General features: G+C 43.7%; 1 long non-coding RNA gene across 1 annotated transcript; it reads right to left on the bottom strand.

The window, feature by feature from the left end:
• Positions 1-229: 229 nt before the first annotated feature.
• LOC134471285 (uncharacterized) lies at positions 230-7,582 on the bottom strand. The gene is made up of 5 exons (XR_010040597.1): positions 7,437-7,582; positions 5,143-5,248; positions 4,563-4,710; positions 3,175-3,312; positions 230-1,569 (listed from the first exon to the last, which is right to left on the bottom strand). It is a non-coding gene; the product is annotated as an uncharacterized LOC134471285 (long non-coding RNA).
• Between the last annotated feature and the right edge of the window lie 412 nt (positions 7,583-7,994).

Raw genomic sequence — 7,994 nt, 5'->3', positions numbered from 1 at the left:
CTTCAGGCTACTGTGGTCTGGCCTCACCCCAACGCATCAACAGAACAGCTCTTTGGAGCCACTATGCAACACCCGTCCATAGCACAGTTGTGTCTCCTTCCTCGGCCCACTTGGCCATGAAAGCAGCCTTTGGCACTGCGACTTCTTTCTCCTTCTTGAAATATTTTACTCTTGGCTTTAAGTAACACAGAACACAACTTTTTTGCTAACATCTCTTCTTCCCATTCCATTCAATTTCATCTTTTTAAAAAAAAAATTTTTTAAGAGGATAAAACAATATTATTAAACCAATCGAAACAAACCGTGTAAGAAATACAGGACTTCAAAACATTATGAAATCAACAATAGTTACAATAATGTCTCTTGATGTCTTCAAAATAGTTGCAGATAACTTCGGACATAGTAAAAATCAAACAGAACAGAATAGAATAGAAACAATAAAAACAAGGCAATGAATGCAATAAAGGACTTCAAAACAAGCCAATAATAAGTTCAAAATGGCTACCATAATATATCTTGCTATCTTTGAAATAGCTGCTCTTGCCATTTGATTTAACATAAACAAGAGAATAAAACGCAACCCAAGAAAACAATGGAAACAACATAGGATTTCCAAAACAAGACCATAAGGAATCAACAATGGCTGCAACCCTCTGAAGAAGATCCCCCCTAGATGCCACACTGCTACTGCTATCCTCTGAGCCCATGATCATACCACGGGCCCTAGATCTACCGTGTTAGTGAAACACCAAAGCACCACAGGCACCCAATTGCATTTCACCTCCATGGCTGTCATCACAGCCTGTGTTTCTCTGGATAAGCTGGTTGCTTACAGTGTGGGGGTTAGGGGGCTTCTTGTTGGCCAGCCTGCGTGCTGGAAGGGGCTGGGGTCTGGCTGTTCCAGTCTGTGGTGGCCCATGCATGGCGCTGGTTCCCAGACTGGGCTTGCTTCTTGGTGTGGCCTTCTCTCTCTCAATTTCATCTTTCTTTCATCGGCAGTTAAATTTTGAAGTTTCTCAAAATGTGATACTAGGTCTTCTCTTCTTACTGTATGCTCTTTGATTCCTTACAGTCTTATGCATGACTGTCCCTCAGTGGCTCTCAAATGGCACAAAAATGAACATTTCTGGTCCAGCCCTTCCTGTCAATGATTCCTATGTCCCTGATGACTCTGTGGCACTGAAGACTGAAAATGTCCAGAGTTAAACCTGCAATCTCCTCCACCAGCAGGATCTTCCTCCAAGCATCATTTCTCCGTTGATGAAGCCACCGTCCATCAGGCCAGAAGACTGATACCTCCCGACAGATTTCATGCCCTTTTTCTATCCTGTCAGCGAATCCTATTTTCTGTTCTGTCAGTATCTATCTCTGCTCACCCTCTCATTGCACTTCTTGAAATGGACTAGTACCTATTAAACCTCCAGCAGTAGATTTTTTTCATTTTGTTTGGTTTTGTTTGATACCGGAAATTAGACCTCGCACTTGCCAGGCAAGCGCTGCACTGCTCCGTCAGTATTTTTTAAAATTACTGAAGCCTCATCAACTGTGAAATGGAGTAGAAATAGTCATCTAGATAAAACAAAAAATAAGAAAATGCATCACCATTAAAAAGGTTTCATGGTTGGTAGGAACCATCTACAAAAATATTTGATAATCGCTAATACAGTCTCTTCTGGAAACGTTTTACCAGGTTACAAGAGCAATTCTTTCATTATGCAAATCAACGGCTCTGCTGTTTCCCCCACACCAGCACCCAACACTGGCTGTCTCTAGCCCCAGATCCACCCTGACACATTTACCCATTTCTCTCTGCTCTAACTTCACAGGTCTTCTTATGGTTTCCTCTGATTTTCACGGTTTTTGTTATAGGATTGCTTAATTAACTCTGACTATGCATGTTGCTTAATTTGCAAAAAACAATTGCACTTCTATGCATTTTATATCAAAGTTTGGCTAAAGCCTGTTTGCCCCATTTGAAGATCAACAAGGCCAAGGACTCTGTTTTTACTCAGTTGTATCCCAAGTCTTGGTACACAGTAGGAATTCTGTTAATGTCAAATAATGTTAAATAAGTCTGACGTGAACATAAGGTCCGATGAAGTTTTAGTTTTGCTGTTTTAGTTTTATCATCCAGATTACTATGTGGATTAAATCTGTCTCAAGGAAGCACAGCATGTCATAGAGCTGCAGCAATTGTTTAATAAATGCACACGTTAGAATGTCTCAAAAGATTCAGTTTTCTGAGTGTTTAAAACACTGCAAGTGTTCTCTGGTCTCTACCTCTGGCTTCAACTGATTTCCTCAGTTTTTGTTGGTGACTGGATTTTTTCAGTGTTGCTGTGAATTGAGGTTCCAAATTCATCTACATCCTTATATTTAATTTGTTCATGAGCTCCCAAGCTTTTAAAAAATGTAAAACCAAAATCACACAGTTGAAGGCTGACTCAATCTTTATGTCATGTTTCTTCCTCAGGCTATAAGCTCCCAGAGAGCAGGGTACACGGACTCTGTTTTGCATATATTTTGTCATTTTCCCACGGGAGGACAAAAGGCAGCCTGGTATCTTAGAAGAGGCATAAGGTCTGGACTCAGCTGGCCCCATTGCACATTAGGGTCATCTATCTTTATGAGCATTTCTTAAAAATAAAATATCTGACTGCCATATCTCCTTCCACACCGAGTTCTGATGAATTCAGATCCTGCCTACGCACTGGGATTTCTGAATGCTTCTCTCAAGGATTCTAGCCAGGGTTGGGAACCATGGATCTAAACCACAAAGTTTCTTATTTGGAAAAGTGTGGTGAAAATAGTTTCAGTCATAAACTGTTTATGAGATACTTTACAAGATTGTAGAAGGCCAAAGTGTTGACATATTAGAGATGTTCAGAGGATAATAGTTACTGTGATTAAGTGGTGGCAGTGGAAAGAGAAAAGCATGATAACAAAAAATCAGGTAGTGAAGATTCAGGAAGACGCCTGCCAGCCTCCTTGGTGAAGCAGCACAGTTAAAACCCTGTGAGTGCCCCCACTTTCTGCACATCGGGGACATTTTCTGACTTGTGTAAAGCACATTGCATCTTTTATTTGGGTCTACCTGCAAGTGACCCAGACACTTGCCTTTCTTGTCTCGTGAACCAAAGATCAACATGTCTTGTGAGTGCAGTAACTACTTACGAAAACTTTTGCAAGGCCTTTGGCATTCACAGGGCTAACTTTAATACTTGTGGAGAAAATTTTGATATCAAGTTGCCTCTGAGCCTTTGAAACTATTTTGGGTCCGCTTCACGGCAGAAGTTGGAGGTTGGCAGAGAGCTGTAAAACAGAGCCAAAAATAAACCAAAGACCATTATAAAAATGCTTTAAGTGCCAAATGAATGAGATGTTAAAATTGCAACACAATAGAGTAAAAACTTGCAAAAGTGACTTCCCAAGGGCAGCGCTAAGTATTCAGACTCAGGGAAACAGTCCATGGGGAGAAGTCAGGAGAGGACACAGAGCCTCCAGAAAGCAGCCTTCCGGACACCTATCAATGCCTCAGCCGTGCCTGTTTATTACCCACCAGTGGTGGCAAGAGCACTCATTTCTCCTTTATTCAACAGCACAAGCTGGAGAACCAGGATACAAGGAGGAGATTCCATAAAAATTAATTGGGCCACTCAGTTTTACACCATATCCAGCAAATGCTTCTCAACTTGCCATGCACCAGACTAGAGACACATTCTCCCCTCTCTTCCCTCAACATCCAGCCATTCTGCAGTGCACTTGAGTGTACCAGTTCCTTATTTATGGTCTTATTTTCTGAGCTGCAGGGGAGGTAGTGATTTATGTTGGTGCAGCCCCGTGGTGGCAGCTTTCTGGAAGGGTAGCAGCTAGTGCTGGGCTTCTACCTCCTGGCTCTGTGCCCCCTGCCAGCCTCAGCTTCCTCTGCCCCCACCAGTTCCCACCCGTCCTTTCCCCAATTAGTAACTGCTACCAATTGCACACGGGCAGATTTATGCATGGCTGGGGACCAGCTCATCTCCCACGGATGGTCTAAAAGAAGAGTATGTTCTACGTCAAAAATCCTTTGCAAGCAGTCCAACTGTTTTCTTGGAAATAGCTTCTTTTGACCCAGGTCCATAATTTTTTTAGGTTTGGATTTTATGGGCCTAATGCAAAGTCTGTCAACATTTTCTTTGTGAAACTTATTCAAAGGACAGCATATTTCTGAAGCGTGCAAAGATCTAGGGATATCTATCATCCCGGGCCAAGAAAATGCACTGGGAAAGAAGAAGGCAGAAATAAACAGAAAAGGAGGCTCTATAGCCACTTAATAAAAGAATGAGTTATTTATTTACTTATTTGTTCTTTCATTTATTCACTAGTGCTGGAGTTTGAACCCATGGCCTTGCACATGCTAGATACCTGCCGCTGAGCTAACGTCAAACTGAAGCCTATCAAATATTTCATGTACATTCATGTTAAAACAGCAAATTCAATTATGTGCCCCTCATTGAGGTGAACCCCTTCAGTCCACAAGCTCAGCTGTCCCTATAGATTTGCTCCACTTGTGTATGTCCTACCTTTGGACAAGCTAGCAGTAGGACAGGCATGGGCAGGGATAGGCTTCAGTGAACAAAGATTCTTCCCATTTAATCACACAACTGAAAATACGTCGCCTGCCACTCACAAGATGGACACTTCTGCACAAACTCAGAGCAAGCAATTTGTCTAAAAATGACAAGTTGATGGACAAAGGAATCAAACTATGCAACACTCAAGAGCTGTTTAGATTTTCCTTCCTTGAAGCCCATTCATTATTTCATCAATAACACACTTATAAGCATTTATATCCCAAACAAATCACCCCAAGTCCCAAACTCCCGGGCGCTAAAGAAGCCTGTGAGGACCCTGCCAGGCACAGTGGCCACAGAACGGTGGTTCCGTCCATTCCCACTCCCTCCACATTTTCCTTCCTCCCGTCATCCCGGCCTCCCATGGTCAGGTCATCACGAGGTTTAATGAAAACGAAGCACTAGAGAAATGCCAAGTCCCATGTGACAGTGAGGTGCCAGGTGCCTCATCGTCAACTCTGGCAACCCATTCTCCCTGCTTTCCATGCACAGATACTCTCCACCCTAGCGAGGGTGTCGAAGCAGCTACCTGGGCCTCCTGGGCTCCCCTGAGATGCTCAAGCTTCCTCTCAGACTTTCCCTCAATCCTCAACATTCCATCAAACATGCCACTTCCAACCATTGGCTTGGAATTCCTGCAAATAGCAGAATGTTAGTAAGGTCAAAAATGTGGGGGTGTACCCATTAGTATGTGTGGAGGCTTATACGAATACTAGCATATCCCTTTCATTGAAATATTTAAAACACTCACAATTAAGTATTACAATATTCATAATTTTTGTGTCCTGTTTCCCCCTACCTTGACCTCCCTATCTAAACTGATCATCTAACCAAGACTTCATAATTAACTCTGGAATACTCTGCTCTCTAATTGGCAGTGTAATGATTAAAACATGAGCCCTAACACTGAGAAGTGTAAACGGTGTGCCAGCACCCAGTGTACACATTTTATACAAGCCAACTCAAGCTCTCAGACTTAATAAGAAAGGTGCTATAGAAATGAAAAACTGCCACGCAGAAGAATTTAAGCGACTCACCTGCAGTACGCACTCAGGGGAAGGGGCCAGGATTCGAGCTCATGCACCCCAGATTCCGACCCTACATTTTGACTACTGAACTTTACACCTTTAGAGCTGATGACAGTTTGCAAATTGGTGCAGAGGGCATGAAGAATATATTTGTGGACACTTCACACTACACCATACAGCAGATGCACAAAATATTTAATTCCTTTGCTATACTGATCTTAGCACACTTGTGAGAGGAAGCAGGTGCCACAGATCCACTGTCAAGCGAGGGCATAAACCTTACAAATCAAGCAAAGGTACCTGTACTGCTTACCTGGCCTGGTGGAACGCATGGTCCACACTAACCCTGAAACTTGTAGTAATGGAGTAAGAACACTGTGCTGCATTGGTAGCATTAGAAACACAAATAATCCAATAAAAACCACAGTAACAAGGGTCATGATGGCATCGCGATGGTGAACTATTGTTGGAAAGCATTGAGACTGAATACACGTGCAGGGCCATGGCGCGAAGGGAGGTCCCCATTGTTCCTGGACCGGGAATGCACCTGCCATGTAGTTTTCTGATAATTGAGCTTGTTTATTTTTATTTTTATTTTTATTTTTATTTTTATTTTTATTTGAGGGTTTTGGCTACATTGGCTGGCCCAGTGATACCCCTTTTTGCAAATGGGACATGGGGTATCTGGTCTGCTATTTTTAGGTTTTGCCTTACAATCTTTATGTACATGACCAGGATTTTTGGAATAAACACAAGTAACAGGACAGCAGCCAATAATTGCATTTTATGCATTTGAGTCCCTATGTTTTGGCAGGCTGAAATCATTTGAGCCAAGGCAGTGGCAGGTCTTTTAAAGCACTTTTGCAGTCTTGGTTTTGCATTCTCATATGCTAATTGCTTTAACAAGATAGAGGCTGCTGCTATATGGTCCACCTAGCATTCAGTAGCTTTATTTAATCTCTCTATAAAGGTAAGGATTCAGTGGCCTCCTGTTTAATAGCACTAAAGGAACCTTGTGCGTCTGCTGCTTCAGGGATTTTCTTCCAAGCTCTTAAAGCAATTTGAGCCACTTGAGGATAAGCTTGGGGGAGGCAGTGAACTTGTTAGTGAATATCCAAAAAAGCTCCCTCACCCTGTAGTGCGGTAGCTCCTACAGGAATATTGTGATCTAAATTATCTATAGCTTGTGTGTCTTCAGCACCATGATATTCTTGCAGCCACACCTGGTATTGGGTTGGAGTGACAACAGTACACACTAAGGCTTTCCAATCAAAAGGGGTCATCCAAGTGGGGCTCTTGTCCTTGTTGACACAAAACAGGACAAACAATTAATTCCCCGTGTTGTTTAGCTTCTTGGGCTAGTTTTGCACAGGAGTTAGAATTGGTGGAAAGTTGCCCAAAGGTTTTACAGGGTCTATGTCTTGCGGCAGCAGTGGCAAGAGGGCAGAAGCATATGGGGGAGGTGCAGAACCAACACAAGCGGCACTCCTAGGAAAACCAGGAAAACGACCATGCAGTGTTCCATCTGCCTACCTGCCAAATGTTGTCACAGCATCCCAGCAAAGATACCAGGTGTGCAAGACAGAGATAGGAGCTTGATGCAGCAGTTTGCTTATCTTGTCCCAATCCTCCATAATGAGCGGACCCCCTCAGGATGCCAAAGACATCAATCATGAGCTTCCAACAACAGTTGCACCACACTATCCTCAGAGGACACATGGCCCGCCTTCCTAAGAAGGTAAAGCAGTTCTGCTTTGTGGTTCTGCTGCGCTTCAGAGAATTCACCATAACTTACCTAATGAAGGGATTTCCCAAAGAAAATGAGGTAAGGTGAAATAGACATGCGTCAGGGCTGTGTTCCACCCCAGGAACACAGCGAAAGTAAGTCAACCTCCACAGCAGATGTCTCCACTGTTGAGGCTATTGGGGCAACAGGCTTTTGGGGCCTGTACCTAGACCCCCCCAACCCACGCACCCACCCACTCCCCCACCCCCCCGCAAACAAGTGCATGGTGAAGGCTCAAAGGAATGAGACACATGGCATGGTCTTTAGGGCTGCAGGAGGAGAGAAATCCTCAGGAGAGCTGGTAACTCTGCTAGCTGGCCGGCTGACTGATGCTAGCTAGCAAGCCTGTATTTAATCAGAACAAGCAAGGAGTTGAGTGCAGAATGGGGAAACCTGAGCAGGATCTTGGGAGGGGCTCAAGGACCCCTCAAAGTAACAGGAGATGCCAATTATGGAAAACTACCCAGAAAGTCTCCAGGTGGCCTCAGCTGTGGCCTGTCTTGCCCCCTGAGGCATCTCCTCATTCTCAGTTCAGCCATGCCCAGGCCACACCACAGCTCTGCACGT

The sequence above is a fragment of the Cavia porcellus genome, unplaced genomic scaffold (assembly GCF_034190915.1).
Source record: "Cavia porcellus strain 051 isolate PalLab524CR breed Dunkin Hartley unplaced genomic scaffold, mCavPor4.1 scaffold_1, whole genome shotgun sequence".
NCBI lineage: Eukaryota > Metazoa > Chordata > Mammalia > Rodentia > Caviidae > Cavia > Cavia porcellus.
This window is presented reverse-complemented; position numbering and strand designations above follow the sequence as displayed.